The 24,942-nt window shown below is 44.8% G+C and overlaps 1 protein-coding gene across 1 annotated transcript in view; it reads right to left on the bottom strand.

Moving 5' to 3' along the window:
- OBSCN (obscurin, cytoskeletal calmodulin and titin-interacting RhoGEF) overlaps positions 1 to 13,679 on the bottom strand; it is a 201,055-nt gene extending 187,376 nt beyond the window's left edge. Inside the window, exon 1 of the mRNA XM_053359224.1 lies at positions 13,456 to 13,679. The gene's annotated coding sequence lies outside the window, so the exon portion shown is untranslated. The remainder of the gene's footprint in view (positions 1 to 13,455) is intronic.
- Positions 13,680 to 24,942: the final 11,263 nt, after the last annotated feature.

Below are 24,942 nucleotides of genomic sequence, written 5' to 3'. Positions count from 1 at the left end.
TGGAAAGAAAAAAAGAGGGGGAAAGCAACTGTAAGAGCAATGCCAGGTTGTTGTTTTTTAACCCACCATAGCATTAAAGTGTCTGACAGCAGCCACAAAAAGCCTGAATTTCTGGACCGTAATGTTTCCAGCTTTGAAGAACGCAGCGTCTGAGCTTCAGGTTGGTCTTTCATTACAGAGAATCCTCACCTGATTGCTTCAGGCATTTAAGTCTGAACACATTCAAAGCCAATCTGTCAAGAATCTGAGCGGAATTACAAAACTTCATTCACTTGCTGAGGATATACATATACATATACCGTATTTTTCACTCTATAAGATGCACCACACCACAAGACGCACCTAGTTTTTGGAGGAGAAAAACAGGGGGGGGGGGGGAATTCTGAATCTCAGAAGCCAGAACAGCAGTGAAAGCAGCAATCCCTCTTGCTGTTCTGGCTTCTGGGATAGCTGCACAGCCTGCATTCGCTCCATAAGACGCACACACTTTTCCCCTTACTTTTTAGGAGGGAAAAAGTAAGTCTTATAGAGCAAAAAATACGGTACATTGGGACATGGGTGGAGCTGTGGGTTAAGTCACAGAGCCTAGGACAACTATCAGAAGGTCAGCGGTTCCAATCCCCGTGACGGGGTGAGCTCCCATTGCTCAGTCCCAGCTCCTGCCAACCTAGCAGTTCAAAAGCACGTCAAAGTGCAAGTAGATAAATAGGTACCACTCTGGCAGAAAGGTAAACAGTGTTTCCATGTGCTGCTCTGGTTCGCCAGAAGCAGCTTAGACATGCTGGCCACATGACCCGGAAGCTGTATGCCGGCTCCCTCGGCCAATAAAGCGAGATGAGCGCCGCAACCCCAGAGTCGGCCACGACTGGACCTAATGGTCAGGGGTCCCTTTACCTTTACCTATACATATACATTTGGATGCTAAAACATTTACCCTCTCCAAGCTAATGACCATTTCACCACAATTTGAAATAGGTAACATTCATCAATCTCATATAAGGTATACCTGAAGGAGCATTTCCACCCCCAGTGTTCAGCTCCAAGGGCGTTCTGGCGGTTCCCTCACTGCGAGAAGTGAAGTTACAGTGAACTTGGCAGAGGGTCTCCTTGGCACCCACCCTGTGGGGAATGCCCTCCTCCCATCAGATGTCAAAGAGATAAGCAATTATATGACTTTCCAAAGACATCTGAAGAAAACTCTATCGGGAAGTTTTTAATGATGTTTCATGATGTTTTTTATATTCTGTTAGAAGCTGCCCAGAGTGGCTGGGGTAACCCAGGCAGATGGGCAAGGTATAAGTAAATAAATAAATAAATAATAATAATAATAATAATCAGCAAGTGGGGGCATGCTCTGGATTTCTTTTTGGGTAAATCAGGTTTTAAATAACTTTTTGTTAATACAGTTGGAAATTGACCACTGAAATGAAAATTGCAGGATAAGACATTGCAAGGCCAGCATACATTATGATGACCAGTCCTGATATGACCAGTCCAGAGGCTACCCAGACAAGATTGGCTCAAGTGTTGCCTACAGACCATCGGCTGGCGATCTCTTAAAGTAGGGTAGGCAATGGGGTGTCCTCCAACTAATCCAGAATGCGACAGCTAGACTGGGGACTGGGGACAGCTGCCGAAACCACATAACACCGGTCTTGAAAGACCTACATTGGCTCCCAGTACATTTCCGAGCACAATTCAAAGTGTTGGTGTTGACCTTTAAAGCCCTAAATGGCCTCAGTCCTGTATACCTGAAGGAGCGTCTCCACCCCCATCGTTCAGTCCGGATACTGAGATCCAGCACCGAGGGCCTTCTGGCAGTTCCCTCATTGCGAGAAGCAAAGCTACAGGGAACCAGGCTGAGGGCCTTCTCGGTAGTGGCGCCCGCCCTGTGGAACGCCCTCCCATCAGATGTCAAAGAGATAAACAACTACCTGACATTCAGAAGACATTTTAAGGCAGCCCTGTTCAGGGAAGTTTTTAATATATGACATATTAGTGTATTTTTGGTCTTTGTGGAAGCCACCCAGAGTGGCTGGGGAAACCCAGCCAGATGGGCGGGGTACAAATAATAAATTATTATTATATTATTATTATTATTCCAAGTGCTGTGAACTATAACTCATCCCTGACCACTGGCCATGCTGACAGGGGCTAGAAATTGGAGAGAATTTTGGTTCAGTTCACTTTCTAATAGGAACATCCCAAATTCATACTTCTTGAAACTTCTTGAACCAAAACGCAGTTCTTCTTTGGAATTCACATCTCTGAATTTTGTAGCGCACTTCTCCAACCAAATGATGTGCACAACAATGTGGGGGTGTGCCTGCTTGTGAAAATAACATACAGAAATGCATTACACTAGGGGGAACTGCATACAAAAATGTGTATATATTAGGCAAAATTTGAACTAAAATGTTGGTGAATATTCATGAGGAATTCTAAAAAAATTCAAATTGATGCAGAAATAATAATAATAATAATAATTAATAATAATAATATATTATTTATACCCCGCCCATCTGGCTGAGTTTCCCCAGCCACTCTGGGCGGCTTCCAATCAAGTGTTAAAAACAATACAGCATTAAATATTAAAAACTTCCCTAAACAGGGCTGCCTTCAGATGTCTTTTAAAAAGAAGATAGCTGCTTATATCCTTCACATCTGAAGGGAGGGCGTTCCACAGGGCGGGCGCCACTACCAAAAAGGCCCTACCGAGAAATGGGATGAACTTAAGAATAGAAAAATTGGAAACTGAGAAACTGCCAAAATCTGCCCATCCCTAGCTGAGGCTGATGGGAGTTATAGTACAAAACATCCAGTGGGCACCACAGTGCTTCATATATTCAGCTCTTTGTATTTTCCCAACCAAGTCCACTAAAATTGCAGTGTAAAGCCTCATCCCCACACTGAAAAACCACAAGCACAAACACCACTTGTATGCACATCTCTCAAAAAGACTGAGACAAGTCATCATACCACCAAAAATAGACTACAAAGCAAGTACATACCCCAAAAGTCTGACTAACCCTCCCAAATTAGGAGTTTGCACCAGCTGATTAACTCAGTGGGAAACTGATATCATTGGGTCCAAATATGTGTCTCTGATGATGTTACTGAAAATCCATTCATCATTTCAACCCAGTTATATCAGTTCATGAATCACAATGCGAAATGATGCCTTTATTTAGACTATCTGGTGCTGGAGATACAAAACCCAGCTACTAGCTTTTTGTATCTCCATAAGATGGTTAAATTCTTAGCAACTGAAAAATGTAAGAGGAGCCCTAATGGATCAGGCCATAAGTCCATCTAGTTCATCATGGTGTTTCCTACAGTGGGCAAAACCTCACAAGCAAGACATGAGAACCGTGGTCCTCTCTTTTGGGTCCTAGGACCCTCGTACCTACGGAACCGCCTCTCCTGGTATGTCCCACGGAGGACCTTACGGTCTTCAAATAAAAACATACTGGAGGTCCCAGGCCACAGAGAGGTTAGGCTAGCCTCAACCAGAGCCAGGGCTATTTCGGCTGTGGCCCCGATCTGGTGGAACGCTCTGCCACAAGAGACTAGGGCCCTGTGGGACTTGACATCTTTCCGCAGGGCCTGCAAGACAGAGCTGTTCCACCAGGCCTTTGGCCAAGGCACAGCCTGACTCCCTCCTTTGGCAATCTTCGCGGAGCTCTGGCCCAATGGTTCATTTTGTGGTCTGATGCTCTTTCATGTTGTTTGAAATTGTCCAGAAGGGTCCAAAGGAGCCCATTTGTTATCGCTAACAAAAATTTTATACTGTGGATGGTTGCCATTAATTTGATTTTGAATTGATTTTAGAATGAATTGATTTTAGAATGCTGTGTTAATTTTATTGTTGTTAGCTGCTCTGAGCCCGGCTTCAGCTGGGGAGGGAGGGATATAAATAAAAAATAATAATAATAATAATAATAATTATTATTATTATTATTATTATTATTATTATTATTATTATTATTATTTCTGGTATCCCCCAGCAACTGGTGCTCAGAGGCATACTTTTCCTGAAGCTGGAGTTTGAATATAGCCATCATATATTAGTTACCATGCCATGTTCAAGATTCTTGTATTAATTTGCATGTTCCTTAACAGCTCAGGTCTAGGACACCCCCATATCCCTGCCTGATCACTGGGTGGTTATCAGCAGCTCCTAGTGATGATTTATTTATTTTAAAATATTTTAAAATAAGCAAATCACCACTAGAAGCCCCTGAGAGTACCTGGATTAGAAAAGCCAACTAAGGGCTCACCCTTTCATTGCCATGTTTCTAGGAACAGGTCTGGACTTTAAAACACCATGTCCAAACATGGTTTTGTCATAGCAGCTGTTTGTTTGTCTGTTTCATCCTGGTGCTTTAGTAGGGAAAAGCTGATTTTTTCTTGGATTGGGTTTTCCACCGACTGCTGTTTGCTCCTTTTCAGCAGCAAAACACAGGTTTTCCTGGGGAAAGTACCAGGGCAAAACAAACAAACAAACGCCTTGGAGACAGAGCTTTAAAGTGCACTCCTAGGCCTGGAAAGAACCAGCGCCTGATTTGGGACGGTCCATGCAGTTCCCTTGCACACGTCGCCGAGCCGAAGGGGTACAAAATTGAGAAGATCCATAACTGAGAAGATCCCTTTTGGGGTGGCTAATTTTGGCCTCGCACAGGGCGCCATATTATAAAATAGTACCAAAGCCCACCCCTAAAAGCACAGCACAAAAGGAAGTCTGGATGTGGCCTGAGCCGGCCGGGTCAGCACTGTGTGTTGTAGCAGCATATTTCATAAACGAATTATGTGCATCTTGAAGATTTCACTTTTGTCTCGCCTGAAATTCCTGGCAAGTCACTTTCACTAGTATCATGAAGGAGAAATTCTTATCCTTCTTTTATCTCCACAACTTGCATGATATTATAAACCTGTATCCCATCCCCTTTCTCACAATTTTTCTCACCTAAAAATCCCCAAATAAATTTTAATGTGAAAAGTCCTTCCAGCACTTGCCCTAATATTTATTTTATTTTATTTTATTTTTTACTACCCTTCCCACCACCCCTCAACACACACAGCGCTCATTTTGTGTCCGTGGTCCTTCCCCTCCCCATTTTTATCCTCACGACCACCTGAGAGGCCAATTAGGCAGAGAGGCAGTGGCAGGCCCAAGAGACCTTCATGGCTGAGTGGTGAATTCGAACCATGGCCTCCCAAGGCTGTAGCCCCACACAGTAACTCTTACCTCACACTGGTATGAGGCTACTGTGTGGAAATTTCCCCCCTCATGTCACATGGCTTGTTTGTATCTCGTGTTGTTACCGGAAAAATCCGAGGGCTCCCTTGGACAAAAAGTAAAGACACCAACCAGGATAACTTGGAGCAAAACAGCAGCCTGTAGGCTTGGCCTTTATTGAACTGTTGCAACAGGGTGTTCCCCTCACTTGCAAGAGAGAGGAAAGGCCCCCCGAAAAATGGTGTGCCAGGTCTTATAAAAACTTTTGAAATTCCCATCCCCTAGGTCAAGCCCACCCCCAGAAACATCATGCATACATCACAGAAAGGAGGGGTTGAGGGAGGAGTTGTGGTGGTAACCTGAGTGTCCTGTCACCTGGCTGGTTCCCCCTTTCCCCCTCCCCAGGAATTATTCTCTGAAGACAAAATGTAGTCGCGGTTTCCTGCCCCCTGAGGGAAGATCTGATCATTGTCCTTTGTTCCAGTCCAAGCTGAATCCACTCCCATATGGAAGTTCTTTGTGATCTTGATTGTCTTCTGTCTAGGACCATCAGGGTTGGCATAGCAACTGGGCAGGGCTCCTGTGGATGTGCTGGGATGGTGAAGGGATTATGGCTGACCAGGACCAAGCCACCCCCCTTTGATAGTCCTTGTCATATGGAGTAAAATAAAATGGAACAGTGCAAATCCGATGTATGGTTGATTTTTCTATGAATTTATAACAGAAATGTGGCGTATGTAGTGTGTGAGTGTGTGTGTGTGTGTGTGAAGTTTGTACAAACAGAATGATTGGGGTGGAGGGGTTCCTGCTACAGTGTAATTCAAAAAGCTGTACAGCGGACGCTTGGGTTGAGAACATGATCTGTGCGGGATGCACGTTCGCAACTCACAGCGTTCGCAACCCGCAGCGGCGCATCTGCACACATGCAGGTTGCGATTCGGTGCTTCACGGCATGTGTAAAGCGCAATTTAGCGCTTCTGTGCATGTGTGACCCCCCCCCCAAACCCAGAAGTAACCCATACCAGTACTTCCAAGTTTCGGCGGGTCCGTAACCCAAAAAAAGCAACCTGAAACATCTGTAACCCAAGGTATGACTGTACAGTGGTACCTTGGTTTACAACCATAATCCATTCCGGAGGTCCGTTTGTAAACCAAAACAGGTTGTAACCCAAGGTGCGCTTTCGCCAATGGAGCCTCCCAAAAAAATGTGTTCGTAATCCCCCCAAAATGGGTTGTAAACCAAAAAAAGGTTGCAAACCGGGAAACACACTTCAGGGTTTGACGTGTTTGTAATCCAAAACGTATGCAAACCAAGATGTATGCAAACCAAGGTACCACTGTCCCTTTTCTAATCATGGGCCCCCACCACAACCCACACAAATTTGAGGCCCAGAAAAGCTTTCATTGAAGAGGGCAGCTGCCTTCTTCTGCCATGGGGGGGAGGGGGCTGGGTGAGAGAAAGTTACCTCAGAAATTGGTTTTCAAAAACTACAAACTGATCTAGCTCCTGGGATCAATAAGCTAATTTCACGTTCAGCATCTGAAAGCACTGGGTAATGCCTTTCCAAAGGGCCAGGATGTTAGGGGTGAATCCAGAAAGCGTTGTTCAAAATGCCTGCCCTCAGAAGGCTGACAGTTGCCTACAGTATATACAGGTGAAACTCAAAAAATTAGAATACCGTGGAAAAGTTCCTTTATTTCAGTAATTCAACTTAAAAGGTGAAACTAATATATGAGATCGACTCATGATATGCAAAGTGAGATATGCTTCTACTTCTCAGAGGTCCAATTTTGCTCGATTTGCAATCCTTGTTTTGCTGATTTTCTTGAATATTCTAATTTTCTGAGATTGTTAATTTGGGGTTTTCATAAGCTGTATGCCATGATTATCGCAATGATAACAAATCAAGGCTTGACATATCTCGCTTTGCATGTCACGAGTCTATCTCATATATTAGTTTCACCTTTCAAATTGAATTATGGAAATAAAGGAACTTTTCCACGGTATTCTAATTTTTCGAGTTTCACCTGTATAAATTTTTCACAAATAAAATACAATTCATCAAACATTTTCCAGTATACAGCTGCCTATAGTTCCACTTCTGACACAAAGATAAAACATGGAGGAAATATGCCATAGAGGTCACTCGCTGCCATTAGTGGTTTAGTGTTGCCGGCACAAAAACCAGAACTTCTAGGAAGATTTGAGTCAGCATCGTTCTCTCATAAATTCAAGCCCTACGTGAGGTTCATGTGGTGTTATTCGGAGTTGCTGGATTGCAGCCCAGTTTGCACAGTAAACCACAGTTAAAACAAACTATGCTTTATTGTGAATCCACAGTGTCAACGTAAGAATACAGTGTTGCAAAAATCAATGTTTGAGGCTGAAGGAAATCTCCACGATTTTACGATTTCTCCACGAGAAAACAAAGGTGTTTATTGCTAGCAATAATAGCTCAGTGGGATCCCTCTCCAAAAGCTGAGCAAAACCCCAAAAGGGTGGGGTCTTCTTAATATACATAGCTGTTATCTATTAACGCAATACATATGCATAAACTTCCTCCAATCTAAAGTTATAACACAATACTAATTATACCCGCCAGAAGCTCGGCTCTGCCCTCACTGGTCCTGGAAGGATCCTTTAAAAAAGTCCCATATGCTCAGAGACTTTGCGTCTGTTCATTGGGGGAGATAGGAAGCCCAGAGCACTTATTCTTTAGATGTCCCTTTTATGAAGAGGCACGTAGTAAGACCATTGATCCCCTGCTGGTGAGGCGCGCTGATCTCCCGGAAAAGCAAAAATTCGACCTTTTCCTTTTAGGCAAAGATCAAGACGACCCGGATGGTCGCCAGATTCTGTGTACAGATCTGTAGGCGCAGACCATTCCCCAACCCAAACTAGTTTGTTTAGAAAAACCCCAAACTTGGTTCCATGGGTGACTCTGGGTCATCTATCTGCGATAGCTTATCTTAAAGTTTTAAGTGTCTATATGCTTATCGCGTTTATAAATTTTAAATTTATTGTTGTACATTGTTTTAAATATTTGTTTCCTTTCTGGGATTGGACCCCCAAGTGTGTTTTATAAGCTGGTCTCCGACCGTAATAAATTATCTATCTATCTATGTATCATCTATCTATCTATCATCTATCTATCTATCTGTCTGTCTGTCTGTCTGTCTGTCTGTCTGTCTGTCTGTCTGTCTGTCTATATATCTACTAATTATACTATGTATGGTCTTTCCTTCATTACCTATTCATTGAGCAAGCAAACAAAGAACTTGTCTTGCTGCATGGGATCTCTTCGCATTCCTTTCTACCTGAGAGGGTTAGGACATTTGAGCAGAGCACGTCTCCTTTTCAAATGTAGACACTTAGGAATGTGTTTACAGCCTTGGGAGTAAAGATGCTCCTAGCACAAGATAAGGTGTTACTAAGAAACAATAGGCACAAGCCTCTAGCCTGGCTAGTTAGCTGAGCTTATAGGTCTCTATGTGCATCAACAGATTTTGCTTTAAAGGTAAAGGTACCCCTGCCCGTACGGGCCAGTCGTGTCCGACTCTAGGGTTGTGCGCCCATCTCACTTAAGAGGCCGGGAGCCAGCGCTGTCCGGAGACACTTCCGGGTCACGTGGCGAGCGTGACGAAGCTGCTCTGGCGAGCCAGCACCAGCGCAGCACACGGAAACGCCGTTTGCCTTCCCGCTATAAAGCGATACCTATTTATCTACTTGCACTTAGGGGTGCTTTCGAACTGCTAGGTGGGCAGGAGCAGGGACCGAAGGACGGGAGTTCACCCCGCCGCGGGGATTCCAACCGCCGACCATGCGATCGGCAAGCCCTAGGCACTGAGGTTTTACCCACAGCGCCACCCGCGTCCCTTGATTTTGCTTTATTAATTTGTAAATCGCTTTGAGGTTTTTTGCAATCAAGCGGTGAATAATTTTATGAAACAGGCCCGCACCCTGTTTTCACAGTGGCCAACAAGATGCCCATGAGAAACCTTCAAGCAGGTCCTGGGTGCAACAGCACTTTCCTCACTTGTGATTTTGCACAACTTGCATACAAAAGCATACCAACTCCAACCGTGGAGATAGAACATAACTATTGTGTCTAGAAGCAATAATCATGTCGAGAAGCAAGTAGCCTTGTCCTCCCTTTCAAAAAATCATCAAAGTTGCTAGCCATCACTATCTCTTGTAAGAGCGAATACCACAGATTAACTGTCCTCTGCAGTGGAAATAACTAAATTAATGGTTCTTATTAGCCTGAGTAGTGCCGAGTTAAAAACAAAAGAGGAATGCAAATGGGTAAAATTGATGGTAATTGCAGCCAGATAGGTTATAGCGAGTAATTGGAAAAATGCAGGAGGAGGAAAAAACTGAATAATATAATTTTAGAATACCTAACTGTGAAGATACACAGAATGAAAGGGTTTAAGGTCAGTGAGAAAGAGGAGGATTGCTTTGAGAAGAGATTGAACTATTTGAGTAGGTTTGAACAATTTGGGGCAATTAAAATGTTAAAAGTTAAATAAACCTTGTGGAAGGAGGAGTGTTGAGGTATATAGAAGTGTACATATGGTTGATTTGAATATGTTATTATTGAATATTATTGAATATGTGCATTATTGAATATTGTATACCCAATGTATCAGCCGCCTGGGGGTTACACTACTTGTGTTTTGGTGGTTGGTAAAAAATATTTTTTTAAAAAAACAAAACTGTCTTCTGCATGAAGAAGTCCTTTTTTGTTACAATATTATCTACATTTCCACAAAATACACAATTTTATCCACTTCTATCATGTCACACCTTATTTGCCTTTTCTCTAAACTAAAAAAAAACAAGGAATGCTGTAACCTTTCATTGTAGCAGAGTCGCTCCAACCTCTTGATGATTTGGGTTTGCTGTTTTCTGAACCCTTGCCAACTCTATAACGTTCTTTTCTGAGGGTGAGGTGGAGAGAACTGTGCACAGTATTCCAAGCGTGCACCATCAATTTGTATGATGACATAACAATATTGGCAGTTTTGTGTTTCGTAATTATCTCTGCCATGGAATTTGCATTTTTCATAGCTGCTGCACACTAGACCGACATCTTCATAAAACTATACATTACAACCCCAAGGTCTCTTTCCTGGTCGGTCACCAACAGTTCAGACCCTCCCCGCATAAGTGTATATGTGAGATTTATTTATTTTTTTAATTGCCCCATTGTGAATCATTTTACACTTGCTTGCACTGAATGGCATTTGCCATTTTACTGCCCATTCACCCAATCTGGAGAGATATTTTTTGACGCTCCTTGGAATTCCTAGTTGCTTCAACTACCCTGAACAATTTTTTAATCAGCAAACTTGGCTACCTCACTGCTCACCCCTAGGCATAGAGCATTTACACAGAAGTAGGAAAAAGTGGGTCCCTATTCTAATCTTTGGGGGACTCCCGTTTTCTACATCCCTCTGTGTACACTGCTGAAAACGTCTTGCTCTACTCCTCCCTAGTTCCTGATGCCGCCATTTTGCTGGGAAACAAGTCAATTTTGTTGTGATGACCAAAACCACAAACAGTAACCATGGTTTGTTCTTGGCTTACAGCTCATGGATTGCTTGGAGGACGCAAACCATGAGCCAAGGTTCAGGTATCACAGTAAACTGGACTCTGGCTTATTTCCCAGTCAGAATGGGAGGGTTGGGGAGACGATTAGCACACTGGGTGCTCACGTTAAACCCTAGTTTGCTTTTAACTATGGTTTAACATTATGTGTGAAGTAGGCTGTGGGTAAGTGGAACTGGAAAGCTCCTGGTTTCGTTTCGTTTCATTGAGAATAGCATTTGTTCATTTTCCCTATGATTTCAGGTTCTCCAGATGTTAGAAACCTATTCCCTTTCTAAAATGAAAGCTGGGAAATCTGGAGTTTATGGTTCACTGTAGACACCCACCCATGTGCTTAACCCTAAGAAAACCTGGAATGCACCACTAATGGGGCAAAGGAGAAGGAAAACTCCAGGTGGCTGAAAATAGAGGCCCGACACATTTTGGAATTATCCTTCTTTAGGAGTACGTTTTAAGTAGCAACTCCAACCAAGTGCACGAACCCATTAATTTATTAATTTTCCATTTCAAGGACCTCCTGACTGTGTCACCCACCAGGAATAAAAGTCAAGTGGAAGGGGGGAAGGCCTGGAAGGAAGGGTTAAGGCACCGTTGGCCAAACTTGGCCCTTCAGTTGTTTTGGGACTACAATTCCCATCATCCCTGACCACTGGTCCTGTTAACTAGGGATGGTGGGAGTTGTAGTCCAAAACAGCTAGAGGGCCAGGTTTGGCCAACACTGGGTTACGGGCTCCATGCCGCTGCCTGTCCTTTATAATGATTTCCCCTCTCCACCTCTTTATTGCTGTTAACCAGAAGACATATTTGCTGTCAGCACATAGAGTTCCACACCACTCTTAATCAATATGGGGACACCCGATTCTGGCAAGTGTTGACCTTGTGCCCCAAAGTTAGGCCGCATGCTCATGCCACCCATGCCAGACCTCATACCAAAAGCCTAGAGTTGAGTTGAGTCAGCCATTTCTGCCCCAGATTGCTCATCAGCAAGCACAGATGCTACCGCCTGATCAGTTTTCGACTTCCTCTAATCCTTATATAAAACACTGTCAGCTCTTCTCCTCTCTTGAGCAAACGGTGCTACTTCTCTGATGTTACAACGCCCTACCCTTCAGAAACACACTACTGGCCTCTCTCTGTCACTTACTTCTTTCTGCCTGCAAACCTCCTTGGGTCATTTTCTTGGCCATTTTCCTATGTCGTGAAGGCTGAAATTTCAATTCAGTGGAGCAGGGTCAAGATATTAACTGATATGCATGAAATTTCAGATATTGCTATATAAAGTGGTACCTCGGGTTAAGTACTTAATTCGTTCTGGAGGTCCGTTCTTAACCTGAAACTGTTCTTAACCTGAAGCACCACTTTAGCTAATGGGGCCTCCTGCTGCCGCCGCGCCGCCACTGGACGATTTCTGTTCTCATCCTGAGGCAAAGTTTTTAACCCGAGATACTATTCCTGGATTAGTGGAGTCTGTAACCTGAAGCGTATGTAACCTGAGGTACCACTGTAATCCCTAGTGTAGTAAGTTAAGACCTTTGGAGCAGGCATTTTCAAAAAAAAAGTTTTTTTATCAACAGCCCTGTTAGGCAATAATCTCTCTCTCTCTCTCTCTCTCTCTCTCTCTCTCTCTCTCTCTCTGTGTGTGTGTGTGTGTGTCTCCCTGCCCCCCAGTGTGTCTCCCAACAAAAGTAAGACAATAAATAAATCTTGATTTCAGTGCAATCATATGCCATTTACACTGTGCACACACCATTCATTTAAAGCTCACTCCCCCCAACCCAATAAACCTGAGACCTGTAGTTTGTTAAGGGTGCTCAGGACTGCAGCCCCGAGAAGGGTAAAATTCCCAAGGTTCTTTGGAGGGGGTGCTTTAAATGTATAGTTGTGCGAACAGCTTTATTTCCAAGAAAGTGGGCACAGGCATGCAGCTTTAGCAAAAGTCGCATTCGCTATGTCTCCTGTGTGTCCCATTGAAAAAAGCTCATACCTTCTATATGGATCTGCATTCTGCATAAATGCAAAAAAAGCAGGCATCGTTTGCCATCACAGACACTCCATGTCACTGAGCTACTGCTCTTAAAATAGACTCAGCTGTCACTCCCCGTCTTTTTTCAGAAGCCCATCTGTAGAAATGCAAGCTGAGAGTATGGAAGGAGGCTCTGGCAAGGCCAAATACTAGCAGAAGAAGAGTGGCGAGGTCAGACAATTAACCGAACACAAAACTTTTTGTGAGTCTTAGTACTTGGGATGAAAACAAGAATGGTGGTGGGAGGTGACCCTCAACATCGCTCCAACACGGCACGTCCACTCCAAAAGAATTATCTCTCTCTCTTGGGCAGACACTGGCAAACCACACAGGTTATCAAAAGTTAAATATCCTGTTCCTTCAATCCTCCTACCCATCTTTCTCCAGTGCTGGTGAAACCATAGAAGACCACAGCCGCAAGTCATACTAAGCCTAGAGGATAACTCTAACGTCTTGACCTTCATCTGTACTGCTAGCCCCAGTGCTACAGAAAACCACAAATAACATAGGAACAAGACACACACAGAAAGAGAGCTGGTTACTGGCTACCCAGATTCAAACTGAAATTCAGGTCCTTACCTGATAGTCCCGTTAAACCTGGAAGTAGTAAGCCACTTTCATCGGGAGAGCGGATCTTTACTGAGTTTGCACAAAGCGGGTGAAGCAGGTGCAAGCGGGCATGGGGAGACCAACAGAATTTGGGTCCCCCCCCCACCCAGCGTGAGAATAAAACAGAAACCCCAGTGAGGTAGGGGACGTGCTAAAGGTGATCCCCTAGTCCCACAGCAGAAGCTCCAGCGCTTCGAGTTTAGCCTGTGAGCAGCCCCTCCCTTGGGCTGCCGTCCTCCAGTCAAGTTGGATTGCTGACGTTCCTGCTCCTCTCCCCGCCCTGCCTCCAATTTCCAAAATAGCCTTGGGTGTCATTTACCAGGGAGATTAAATTTCATGCGGTGGAGAGACGAAAGGGCATCGCTTTAGGAAACCCACCGGGGGCAGACCAAAAAGCCCATCTCCAGAGAGCTTGCGTGCAGATGAACCCTCTCCGTGGGGCTGGACCTAGTGCCGTTTCTCAAGTGCTTTCCCCGGAGCCAAGTGACAGGTGTCAAACTGGGAAATGACGGGAGATTGTTACAAGCTGTTGGCAAAAGTTGATTAGGCTTCTTGCCTACGTCAACTTCAGGAGGGGAAGAAAGAGGGGAGGCTGGGGGTGTTGTTCCAAGGGGCATTTCTGTTCCTGGATTTAAATTAAAAATATTATCCACTTCCGCCAACCTAGCAGTCCAAAAGCACGTCAAGTACAAGTAGATAAATAGGTACCGCTCCGGTGGGAAGGAAAACAGCATTTCCGTGTGCTGCTCTGGTTCGCCAGAAGCGGCTTAGTCATGCTGGCCACATGACCCGGAAGCTGTCTGCGGACAAATGCCAGCTCCCTTGGCCAGTAAAGTGAGATGAGCACCACAACCCCAGAGTCGTCCGCGACTGGACCTAAGGGTCAGGGGTACCTTTACCTTTAATCACAACAATACAAACACAACACGTAGGCTAATAGTTAGTAGAAAATATATAATAGAATAATGCTATCTGTCAGGGGCTCAGGAGCAGAAGCACAGGGGAGAGAGGAAATGGAGAGCGAAGGGGAGGAATCCAAGGGCAGCGTAGGGGAGTATGACAGTGACCCGAGAGATTCCATGAGCTTCTCCAGCGAATCAGAAGGTTCCCAGAAGGGGACGCCGATGGTCAGGGCAAGGGGGGTCCCAGGGGGGAACGCACCAGAAGCAAGGGGCCAGCGGGGACTCCCAAAGCAGCAGCGGGGGATCAGGACCAGCTTCCCCACCAGAGCGTAGTGGGGGGGAAGAGTCACATGTGTCAGGACCAGCGTCTCCTCCAGCAGGGAGAGAAGATGAGTCAGGGCTGACCACGCCTCCATCGGAAAGTGGGGAAACGGAGGGGAGGTCAGTTCCAGCTAGCCTCCCCGAAGGGGGGAGCAGTGACAGCAGCAGTGTAATGGTCAGAAGGAAGGTGGCAGGCTGGGCGCGCGCGCCAAGTTCAAATGTACAGGCGCGCGGGACAGCAGGAAACCCGGATTGGGAACCAGGTCCTAAAGCCCGCCGGAGGCAGGGGGAAGACTCAGGGGACTCAGCGTCAGAAGAGTCTAGGAAGGGCGAGACCCCGACGGACAGGCGGACTCAGAGGAGGAAAGAACAAAGGAAGAGGTGGAGCAAGGCTAGAGTCTTAAACTGGTGTCAGGGGGGAGGAGATTCAGATGGAGCTTCGGCGGTCTAGAGTTTGAGACGTAGGGCTGCGCGCTGCGGCTGTGGAAGTGAAACTGAACTTCAATAAAGACTTTTATACTTAACAACGAAGCGGCGTTGGTCCTTTGTGAGCTGGGACCTAGGGCAGCTCTGACACTATCATTCAAATTATAGGAGTAAGCCAATCAAAGTTCTTATATGCAATATAACAAGTGGTAGTGAGGACTGTCAAGCCATGTGTTCAAAACAGATGTCTAAGGACACTCTCACAATAGTCTTTCAAAAGTATCAACAGAAGACGTACCAAAAGTAAAGTTTCTTAATAGTTTTTCAGAAGTTTCAATGGAAGACGTCTCAAAAGCCTCAAAAGGACAGTGTCTCCAGAATGATGCCACTGTTTTTGGCTCATAAATCATCCCTCTAGCAGTCTGCACTCTGCAGTCTTCCTGGGTGCCCTCCTTTCCTGGAACCCTGATGACATCCTAAGCTAGGATTCGTGAAGCCCTTTTGCCTTTGAAAAAATGGACCTGGAGACTGGCAGAATTGACGAGCAGAATCCGTGACCAGGGAGAAGAGTCGGCTGAAGAAGATTGGAAAAAATTCAAGGACTATCTACAGAAATATTGTAAAATTTAAGAAAGTTAGATGGTGTTGGATTGAAATTGAGAGGTTTCTAGCTGCGATGATATATAAGAACATAGATGGGGGGGGAAGGGTTTGAAAAATAAGGTAATGTTACAAGCTGTAATGCTTTAAACGAAGGATTTGCTGAACAAATAATCTTAATTGGGATACAAGAAGGAGAAGTATGAGGAGGTCTGAGAAATTTGTTATTTAAAAGTATGGTTTATGAATTTTATGCCTTTGTTTAATGTTTTTGTTTGTTTTGTTTATTTGTTTGTTTAAAAAATTGGAAAATTTAATAAATATTCTTTAAAAAAGAAAAAAAGAAAAAATGGACCTGGAAAGGTTAAAAACATGGAAAGATTTTAAAAACAGAATCATGGCAGCTGGTGTTCCAGCAACATCTGGGTGCATTCTACCAAAATGAAGACAACGGGGGGGCAGGTGCCTCTTTGGAGGAAGGATAGATAAAAATGAAATAATTATGTGTCTGACCACATTGACTAAAATAAAATTTAAAAATCCCTTAAAGCACAGTAAGGATATCAAAGGGTTTCCAGCATCAGGGGACAGGGTTTCTGTGAGTAAACATCCCTCTCATTTTGGCCAACGTGCTGGCAATCCAATGGGCAATAAGAGTGCACGCTGTACTTATTTAGTGTGCAGGGAGAAATGTACACTCAGGAGCCTTAGTTGAATCTTTCAAAAAATCCCCCTCCCCTTTTACTAGCAAAGACCCCAAATATTTATTCATTCATTGCCTTGACATACTGCTTTTCCACCAAGGCAGCTTACAGGGTTTTTTTTAAGATACTAAAAGGAATAAATTATATGTAAAGTTGGCCCTAAGGGATGCGGGTGGCGCTGTGGGTTAAACCACAGAGCCTAGGACTTGCCGATCGGAAGGTCGGCAGTTCGAATCCCTGCAACAGGGTGAGCTGCCGTTGCTCGGTCCCTGCTCCTGCTAACCTAGCAGTTCGAAAGCACAAAGTGCAAGTAGATAAATAGGTACCACTCCAGTGGGAAGGTAAACGGTGTTTCCGTGCGCTGCTCTGGTTCACCAGAAGCGGCTTAGTCATGTTGGCCACATGACCCGGAAGCTGTATGCCGGCTCCCTTGGCCAATAAAGCGAGATGAGCACCGCAACCCCAGAGTCGGCCATGACTGGACCTAATGGTCAGGGGTCCCTTTACCTTTAAAGTTGGCCCTGGAAGTAGGGTGTTGCCTCTGCCTGCTTCCTTCCTTGATCTCTTTGTCTTTCATCCATGACGCTCAACAAAGCCCCACAAAAGGCAATCATTCAGCAAAAATCAGAACTAATTGAGGGGGAATCGCTTGCGCAGATATAATCTGATGTTTTACCATATGTCATACCTGCTGTGCGCTGTTGCTGTGAAGGCCTAGGAATCCAGCTGGGAGAAACTTGCATGCTACTTTGTGATGCTTCTCTTGGTCCTAATAAAGCTATTGTTTTGCTGTTCTCTTATGGGATTTTCCTGCACAGAACCACTTCCATTACATGAATGGCAGGCAGAACAGAGCTCTTGACTCCATCAGAAACATGCTTCTCCTTCCATACTGTCAATCACTGGAGCAACCACCTGTCTTCTTCACACGCATATATAGGGAGCCCAAAAGCTTTAATGGAAGCAAGTCAGGGTTTTTTTGGCTACTTTGACCTTCGCTTTGCAGCTAGGCCTTCTGACACTCTTCTCTATTGCAAGGGAGAAAGAGATATGCCAAACAACCAAGCTGCATTATTGCACTAATGAAACACAGTAGCTTAAGCATACTGCTTCCACGTTTTCAAAAAAAAAAAAAATCACTTGCTGAAACAAAGGGAAGGAAATCCAGGAGCAACACAGCCTGTGTTGTTGCTCAAAGTGCCAGTGGTCCAAGCTCTTAGAAGATACTGGGACACACACTTACTGGATTAGGGCTCGTCTCTGCTGGATCAGAGAAAGGTCCATCTCTCTGCGTTTCTTGTTTCCAACAGTTTGCTGCCAGATAGAAGTCTCTGGGATGTTCGCAAAAGGGCACTGTTAAGTTGTGGGTGAACATATCAGACGACACAGCGATTCTCCAAACAGCTCTTGTTTATTCACAGGCCAGAACAGAACTAAACTGAAGGGTTCAGCCAGCCTGCTTATATAGATCTCCAGTACAACGTAACTGTAACAACTTTCTGTAACTATCCAATCACTGAACGTCACTTTTGATCCCTTTTTTGCATATGTGGACCTGAACTATCTACAGTATCCCCCTGCTGGCCCAGGGTGAGAACTTCAGTACATAACAGGCACGAAGGAGAAAAGCCCTTGCCCACGGGATAGTGGCGGAGGAAGCTGCTGTGGTACCTAAAGTGGCAAATATGATGCGCACCCAGGGGTGGGGCAATCTGCCCACAGAGGCGGGGCGATCCTCCTGGGGTGAAATCGGCGGCACGCAGATCCTCCTGGGGGTGCCAGCACCGCTCGCCAATTGTGCAAATATGCCCAGGGTGTGGTGCTGGCTGCCGGGGATGCAAGTGCCACCCACCAGGGGGGTGCAAACACCGCTCGCTAGGGGGTGCATCCCTGGCAGCCAGCGCCACGCCCTGGGCGTATTTGCAGAGTGGGCAGAGTGGGCAGAGTGGCACCTCCAGGAGGATGGAGTGCCAGGGATGCGAGCGCCTCCTGCCAGCGGGTGTGAACGACCGCTGGGGGGGCATCACCAGTGGCCAGCGCTGCCCCGGTGGCCACCGCTACGATCACGAAAATCCACTTGCTGGGGATGCGAGCGCCATCACGCCAACCCGCCCAGGGGAATTTTGTCACACACACCCCAAGCATAGCACCTGGGGTGGACCGCTTCCCCTCCTTCGTCTGCCAGTGCAAGGGACGTCTCACCAGCAACAGGAATTTGATTCCTTTTATGCCTCCTGCATCTTCCAACTTTCAGCTTCATGTCTGCAGTTCCAGGAGTACAATGCCCTTGAACCTGTCAAGGTCAGCTGAATTGCCCCTTTGCATGTCACACAGATGGCACAAGGATTAACATTCGGGCAGAGAAGATGCAACCAGCTTTTACCACCTCTACAGAATAGAAGACCCTTGGAGAAGACGTGGAGACTCTTGAGAGTCCCATGGACTGCAAGAAGATCAAACCTCTCCATTCTGAAGGAAATCAGCCCTGAGTGCTCACTGGAAGGACAGATCCTGAAGCTGAGGCTCCAATCCTTTGGCCACCTCATGAGAAGAGAAGACTCCCTGGAAAAGACCCTGATGTTGGGAAAGATGGAGGGCACAAGGAGAAGGGGGTGACAGAGGACAAGATGGTTGGATAGTGTCCTCGAAGCTACCAGCATGAGTTTGACCAAACTGCGGGAGGCAGTGGAAGACAGGAGTGCCTGGCGTGCTCTGGTCCATGGGGTCATGAAGAGTTGGACACGACTAAATGACTAAACAACACAACAACAGAATAGAAGACTGGAAGAGAATACATTAGATTGTCTTTCAGTGTTTGCCTTCCCCCATCCCTCATTATGTTTGTACGGCATGTTTACCTCCGGGGCCTTCCAACGCTAACTGGAGCAGCAGGCAAGGAGAAGAATTCTTTCGTCTATGACCTGGTAACCTCCATGTTAGATTACTGCAACGTGTTATATGTAGGACTGCCTCTGCAGATGGTTTGCAAACTCCAACTGGTGCAAAATTCAGCAGCTGGCAAGACGGTTCGAGCATATTACATTGATCCTGGTCAACTCCACTGTCTGTCAATTAGTTTCTGGGACCAATTCAAAATGCTAGTTTTGACCTATAAAGCCCTAAATGGCTCAGGACCACAGTACTTCAAGGAACACTTCTCCCCATATGAACAAACCTGGACCCTGCAGTCATAAACTGAGGCCCTTCTTTGTGTGCCCTTCTGCGAGAAACATGATGACAGGCCTTTTCTGCAGTGGCTCCCCATTTGTGGAACGTTTTCTCTGTGGAGGCTCGCCTGGCACCTTCATTACATATCTTTAGGCACAAGGAGAAAAGAGTTCTCTTTGACCAGGCATTTGGCTGATGAACATTCTACGGATTTAAAAATGTGTTTGTGGGAAGAGGGTTGTTTTTGCTGTATTCTGTATTCTCATTTTTTATGTTTCTGTTGTGAACCGAACTGGGAGGAAGGGCAGTATGCAAAATTGATTGATTGATTGATTGATTGATAATTATGGGTCCGGTACACAAACCTTCCTGCTGTAAAGGACTAGCCTTGTCAAACACCTGCAATGACTTCATAAAGGCCAAGGCAATATGCCAGGTTTCTGCTGCTTAGCCCAGGATGAATGCATAGCTGGAAGCCAAACATTTAAACGCTGCTGCGTTCCAGACTTGCTGCCTCCAGCGGTATAGAACACAGAGGTCATGTTTCTAAAAGCTGGCAACATAAAGTTCTGCTTTATTCCACTGAGTGGGCATGGGAACTTGTGCTGCCTCTAAAAGCAGGTAAGCATGTCATATTGGAAGCCACAGAAATAAATAAATAAATAATAATAATAATAATAATTTATTATTTATACCCCACCCATCTGGCTGAGTTTCCCCAGCCACTCTGGGCATCTTCCAACAAAAATTAAAATTCAATAATTAATCAAATATTAAAAACCTCCCTAAACAGGGCTGCCTTCAGATGTCTTCTGAATGTCAGATAGTTGTTTATTTCTTTGACATCTGATGGGAGGGCTTTCCACAGGGCCGGCACCACTACTGAGAAGGCCCTCTGCCTGGTTCCCTGTAACTTTTTCTCGCAATGAGGGAAGGCCACCAGAAGGCCCTCGGCGCTGGACCTCAGTGTCCAGGCTGAATGATGGGGGTGGAGACGCTCCTTCAGGTATACAGGACCGAGGCCATTTAGGGCTTTAAAGGTCAGCACCAACACTTTGAATTGTGCTTGGAAACGTACTGGGAGCCAGTGACTATCTTTTAGGACTGGTGTTAGATGGTCCTGGCGGCCGCTCCCAGTCACTGGTCTAGCTGCCGCATTCTGGATTAGTTGTAGTTTCTGCGTCACCTTCAAAGGTAGCCCCACGTAGAGCGTGTTGCAGTAGTCTAAGTGGGAGATAACCAGAGCATGCACCATTCTGGCGAGGCAGTCCACGGGCAGGTAGGGTCTCAGCCAGAGATCCATAAAACCCCACATGAAGCATTGTAGACACCCTCCCAAACAATATAATGCAAGAGTATTTTTGAAGGTCTCACTTAAGAACATAAGAAAAGCCCTGCTGGGATGCACTTATGAATCCCAGGAATGGATAATTAGAAGAATATTGTCTCTGACACAAGTAGCTAGAACATAGCCATTATAGATTCATAGTCCTCTAGTCCAACCCCCTGCAATGCAGGAATCTCAGCAAAAGTATCAATAACTAGCAGCCATTGCTAATGCCATCCAAGTTGGTGGCCATCATTGCACCCTGTGGGGTAAAATTCTCTTGTGAACGTTGTTATGAAAGAGCAGCAGTTAAAACCATTCACAAAACAAGATTGGGAAATATTAAACAATTTTCAGGCTGTGAAGGCGGGGGTCAGATGGACCCCACTGTGCTGGGCCCAGGGGTTAACCCGAGCCACGCGGTCCAGGTCCGGTCCCGAATCCAAGGATTCCGCAAGGAGTCAGTCCGAGAGCGCCAAGGCAGGAAACCAGGCTAGGTCAGGCACAGGGTCTCAGGCAGGTTCCAGCAAACAGCAATGTTGCTCCTGCACCTGGGCGGGGTCTGACAGCCTTTTATCTTTGCTGAGGTAACAGCCGGTCCTGATCCCCTGGTGACTCACCTCCCTGTCTTGCCCAAAGGTGAGCACTCCTCCTGCTAGTACTCAGGTCTCTCCTTCTCTGACCTTAGTCTCTGTAGCTCGGGAGATGTCGGTGGGTTACTAGAACCTGAAGCTGCCTCAGCCTCCCCTGACCCAACCAGTAGTGGAGCAGCTGTAAGTGATGGCCCAGCTGAAGGCAATGAGGTAATCCCCGCATCTGGAGCCAGGGCAGGCTCAGGCCCCTGACTCGGCCCAGCTGGTGTTTGTTACAGGGGAACCTGTGCAGACTGGGGCTCTTCAGAATCAGGCCCGACTTGGTTCCAATGCCGCCTGAGGTGTGGACTGAGATGCCTCTGGTTCCGAGTCCGAGCCCCAGTCCCAGGCCATCACACCCACATATCCGCTGATTTCCCCCCTCAAATAGAGATGGGGGGGTCAAGAATCCCTCAAAGAGTTTTTAGGGGGCTCTGTGAGATGGGGAGGGATAAGCAAAATATTGTCTCCTAATTGAAGAGTGGATGCCTTCTACTGGATCAAAAGTCCATGTGTTTGCATAAGGCACCAATTGAATATGACAAGTAGTGGGAAATAGAACAGGTTGTAGATTCTCTTAATCTGGGTAAACCTCTATTGAGAATTAAGGTAGGATGTCCTTGTTCTCCCATCACAACTAGAGAGGACTCCTTAGATAGTCGTCTGGGGTTTGCGACTAGGTCTCCCACTTTCCAGTAGATGGTTTCACACTGCTTCTTCAGAAGGAACATTACCTAACAAACTGAACAGCTACTTCTATGGCAAAAATGACTTAATCAAGGGTATGATTAGAATTACTATGCAGACTCTGTACTCTCCAACACTGTTACTCGGCTTCAATTGGCCAAATGGGGAAGGAAGCAACTTTTGATAATTTCTCTTCTTTGCAGTCCTCAAAGCCCCCTAAATCTTTTCCAGAAGACTGTGGCAGATTTAGAGGTGAAGCATGGAAGAGTGGGAATGCTCAAAAATCTCTTCCCTCCCTCTTCTGCTGGCAAAAGGCTTACCATCAGCAAAGCAGTTAGATGCAACCGTACAGCTGCAGTCCAAAGGCACTTAACATTAAACCTATCTCACTGAAGAATAGGACTTGCTTCCAAGCACACATATGTAGGATATTAAGTGCTTCTTCCCACTTTGATTTCCCTTATTTCTTCCTCATGGGTCATTTCTCTTCACTGATTTCTTGAAATCACACAACCAGAGTCATTTAAATATTAAATACTTTAATTGTTTAAGTGTTAGCCAGCACACATAATAAGCACTGAGTGGAAATTACAAAAAAAGAAAATAGTATATCTTATATGGGAACCAGCAGCAGATAATGAAACGTAGATAGAACTGAATACTTGTAGCAATCAAGCTCATACCAAGTTAACATTATATATAAAAACAATGCTAGAACAAATCACTCACCATGATTTTTATAGGATTCACCAAAACTCTTAACAAACCTTTTTCAAGACATCACAACTTTTTGTGCCTTTCTACAAGCATACCATTTTCTTAATATAATGGGCGAGTGAACACATGTTAAGTGACTTCACACAAGTGATGATTTAGCCATAGCTACATGGCATCCCATTTCACTTAAAGTAATACCACAGGTCAGTGTAGAACAATCATCATCATCACCATCGTCACCATCATCCAGAAAGTTACAAGAGAGGTAGAAGTGAGATTTTTGCAGGTTTCAGACCCACAATTGTTTCCAGATACAACGAATCAGCACCTGAACTGACCAGCGGTAAAGTATCTTACAGCAACTGACCTCTCTGTCAACATGTTTCAGTTCAAACTAGCCAATCGATCAAATCACAATAGTTTTTTCAATTATGTAAGCAAAGTGTACACATTTTTACCATTCAACAAGATCGGCTGAAGATGCACAAGGTATCAAACAGCATAGTAAAATAGTATGTCTTCACATTATCTATAATAAAAACAAATTTAAGCTTCTCTTCCAAAATGCACTGGAAATGGTCTCATCTGAAAGAAAAGGCTCATGTTTCTGCACACCACAGACATTCTGTACTCACTTGTTTTGAGCTGACCTCCTGCCCAGTATACAGCCATCTCTTTTTCTTATCAATTTTGCCAACAAGTACAATAATTTATAGTTTATTTGGCAAAGCAGGCAAGATATATTACTAATTGTTGCGGTTTTGTTAAACGTTTCTCACCAACCAGCTAAACCTGTCCATAAGCTGAATAAGTAACTTAACACGTTTTTCCACTCAAAACTGTAGTATTGCTATTAAGTTTAACAAAACAACAACAACAACCACCCACATTTTTCTTTAAAAAAATGAAACCTAGAACAAAAAAAATGACTTTTAAAATTGCTTACAAGATGCTACGAAATTCTGTTGTAAAAGCACTTACAAGTACAACTATTCATTTTCGTAATTTTATATAAATGTTTACCAAAAGTTTAAGTGTGCTGGTGATTAAGACCCATAAAACCATGCAGGGTACAATTTCAAGCTGGGTTTCCAGACAGGCGAGTAAACACACACACACACACACACACACAATTCTCAAAAACTTGTAAATTTGCAGGCTGACTAGGTGTCTACAGTAGAATATTTAGGCTTAAATGAAAGCAGTCTGTTTTCCTCATTCTAAAGGTGCATTGTTGTTTTTTTACAGATAATCCTATTTCTAGCATTTATTGGTGCAAAACATTAAAGGAAAACCAAACACCATCAAACATAAAAATAGGTAACTAAAACAATGGTCAATAAGAACCATTAAAACCAAAATAATGTTATCTAATTAGTTTTGTCCATTCACTGTAGATATTATTATAGCCAAAGTTCAGAAAAAAATGCAAAGTATTCCATATGCTCAGTAGAGTTTTGTTCAAAGCAGCAACCCCGTGACAGCCCCATGGGAGACTGTGAATTTTAAAACTAGGCGTTGAGAGTGTTGCTCCAAAGAGGAGGAACGAAAAGCACAAGTGCTTCTGGGCACATGCAAAGCAACCTTTGCCTGGTGAATTCTGTAGCTTTAGGTAACAGAAGATCAGGGTGTTTTTTTAAAAAAGGGGAAATGGATCCAGATATTGGTCAGTGGTCTTCTGTTTACAGAATTAAACACTTTCCTGCTATAAAGGATCTGCAGAGTTGGGTGATCCTTTGGAGCAGCTAGGGTGGGAGCAGAGGGGATGGAAGGAAATCATCTTCCCGCTGTCGAATTTCAATTTGCAGAAGGGCTCCTCTGGAGCCAAGCCATTAATGCACTACTCACTTTGTATCTCATCCTAAGGCTAAATGTTGCAACATTCTAGGAGCATTTTGTCTACAAATAAACAAGCCCTACATAAACAAAATGCCAAATAATAAAGCAAACTAGACTCACATTTAGCTTTATGG

This window comes from Podarcis raffonei, chromosome 12, assembly GCF_027172205.1.
Source record: "Podarcis raffonei isolate rPodRaf1 chromosome 12, rPodRaf1.pri, whole genome shotgun sequence".
Taxonomy (NCBI): Eukaryota; Metazoa; Chordata; class Lepidosauria; order Squamata; family Lacertidae; genus Podarcis; species Podarcis raffonei.
Note: the sequence above shows the minus strand (reverse complement) of the source record. Positions and strands in the feature narration are given on the sequence as shown.